Source organism: Rhododendron vialii, chromosome 10a (genome assembly GCF_030253575.1).
Source record: "Rhododendron vialii isolate Sample 1 chromosome 10a, ASM3025357v1".
Lineage (NCBI taxonomy): Eukaryota > Viridiplantae > Streptophyta > Magnoliopsida > Ericales > Ericaceae > Rhododendron > Rhododendron vialii.
The window spans coordinates 7,777,187-7,779,910 of record NC_080566.1 but is presented as its reverse complement, the minus strand read 5'-3'; the positions used below and the strand labels follow the sequence as shown (position 1 = coordinate 7,779,910).

The window sequence follows — 2,724 nt, the reverse complement described above, 5'->3', positions numbered from 1 at the left end:
ATACCATTCAAACACCTCATAGACACGTTGAGTCCACACATTAGTGCATGTGGGCCTCACATGTGTGTGAGGGTTGTGAATAATGCTGTATTTGGATTGTTGTGTAGATTTTTGTTTTGGAGAACAACCTATCATGGTGGAGTAATTATTTAGTGGTTTTGTGTACCTCGCATCCCTCGTTCACTATACGTTTGTATAAGGTTCATACACAAAATTCTGAATCCTAAAAAATGTGTGATTTAGATAGAAATTAGAGCGAGTGCATAAAATGAAGAATTATGCTACCTATGATTTGTTACTAGACTTGCACTTCTTGGAGAAAATAACGAAGGCATAAAGAAAGAAGTAAAAAAAAAATGGAAATTAGAAGAAACAAAAAGAATTGATTTTCACTCTTTTTTCCTCCAAATGCACCTTTTTTTTTAGTGATGTGAAATTCCATGATTACCCTTTTCATGTGTGAAGGAAAAAATGCATGAAGGGTAGTTTACTAGTTTTGTAATTTTGCATGGATGAAGACAAAAAAAAAGAGTGCACTCGAACAAAAGAGGAGTGTGAAAATCAATTTTAAAAAAAAGAAGAAGAATAGTGGAGTACAATTCACCCCAACCCCTATAAATAGAAGCCCAAGGCACATATTCTAAAACATGGAAGGAGAGCATCATAAAGCATATGGCATTTATATACAAGAAGGGAGAAGATTACCAAGCAAGAATACCATGGTGGAAACATTTCAGGTGTCCTATTTTTCCAAAAACTTTTTTTTTTGTAATTTTTTTTTTTTTTGCGGGGGGAAAAAGGAATTCTCCACGTTGTATCATGATAAGTCAATCTAAGAAAACAAAAGCTTTTCACAATATCAGTCACAAAAAATATATATCAAACGACAAGTATTGTAAGATTTATTTATGGACTTGCTTAACTTCAGAAAATCTCGCTCATCTGCGCATATTTTCTATGAGGCGTTCCGCGCGGTTAGTTAATTTTATTTTTTTTTTGGGGTCAACAGTGCTTGAATTAAATGTAAGATTGTTAACACGGATATCTCGGATGAGTACTGGTATGAGTACCGACCGGTGCCGTAGAGTAATCGTACCGACGGCCGCGCCAGGCCGTCTCCGGCCACCGGATATACATATATACATGAAAAATATGGTGTTTAGATCAAGCACCTACACACATCGGATGCCGTTGATTCCCGTGAAGGCCCCCTCGGTTTTTTTTTAAGAATTTTTGGACGGCTCGGATCGGCCGTCCGGTGGCCGGAGACAGCCCGACGCAGCTGTCGGTACGATTTCCCTACGTTTTGGTCGGCACGTATATCATTTTCGATCTGGGATGACTGGATGAGCAATATAACAAAGCATGGAAGTGAAAGCTAAAGTTTTAATTTGGTGTAGAGATGAAACTAGCTTCGTATTTTTTACATGGAAAATGCTCTGTATGTTCTTTATTGATTCCATCTTATATAACACTGAAACACCTACTTGGATGGTATTGCAGGGTATGAAGGTTAAAGAACGCGTGGAATACTCATTTGAGCAAGAAAACAAACTTAAATAGTGATTTAGAAGAAGGACGAGGTTAGATGGTCTTAGGGCCTCGACCTCGGACCTTCACCATGGCTAGGTCATGGCCATTAAACACTTGTTGGTTCTTAGGGCCTCGACATCGAACCTTCGCCATGTTCAGATCCGTGAAAATACTAGCTGATGTCTGATCCAATTACTTAGATGCTAGCTAAGTTTTTGTGATGTATGCTGATCTAAGTGTATGCATGTGTACGGAACTTAATAAATATGCTCAAGTTTGATCTAAAAGTTCAGCCGAGAGGCTTAGTTTGACAGTAGTTTGATGCTGTGATAATTTCGTGTTCTTTCCAAATTGAAGCAAGCAAAACACTCTCATGAGTCACGGCTGTAGCTCAACGCAGATGACTAATGATATACAAACAAAGAAAATTTGCACATAATGTCTGTACAAGATGATGTGGCTCAATGTAAATGTCGTTGTGGCTGATCAACGGCCGTGTAGCGCTCTTTTGAAGTGTGAAGTCTAATGTTCGACTCCTACGAATAAGAGGATGGCAATCAAAATAATCTAACAAATACTGACATATTAGTGATCGATGTAATACAACCTGAAGAAGAAATGGAGCCAACTTGCTATGCACACCACAGCCCCTATTGTGACTCTTCTTTTGGGCTCTTCATCGAATCAACGTTATGACTAAAGTCGTTCATTTTATTTGTCTCATAGACATCATCATCCATAGAGTAAAGTTGATCGGGCATCGTTAACCATAATGACTAAAACACATTTATCTCACCACATAGCAAACCCCATTATACACTACCTAATGTCCAATTAGACTAGCTAGCTAATTTTTTGTTGGACAATTAAATCGACAAATCTAAAAAGTAAAGAATCTAAAATTAAAGATCTCTGATCAATTGAATGGTCTATAGTGAGCCCATCTCACCTCAGAAGGTGGAGTAATTATTCTGTTCTTCTGGACCACCGTCATGTAGCTCTACACGGTCTTTTTTTCACCACATATTTTGTGATGACTAGGCAAATTTGTGGTGCAAAATGCCACTGTAGCGACACATGACGTTACTTCAAGAGTAATAATTGCCCCATGACGTTGCTTCAGGAGTAATAATTTTGCCAGAAGGTGACCTGCATCCATGTAAAACGTGGACAGCAATTTCATATGCATAC

At 38.2% G+C, this 2,724-nt stretch overlaps 1 long non-coding RNA gene across 1 annotated transcript; it reads left to right on the top strand.

The window, feature by feature from the left end:
- Positions 1–461: 461 nt before the first annotated feature.
- On the top strand, positions 462–1,820 carry LOC131304622 (uncharacterized). The gene is made up of 2 exons (XR_009192443.1): positions 462–737; positions 1,504–1,820. It is a non-coding gene; the product is annotated as an uncharacterized LOC131304622 (long non-coding RNA).
- The last annotated feature ends 904 nt before the right edge of the window (positions 1,821–2,724 follow it).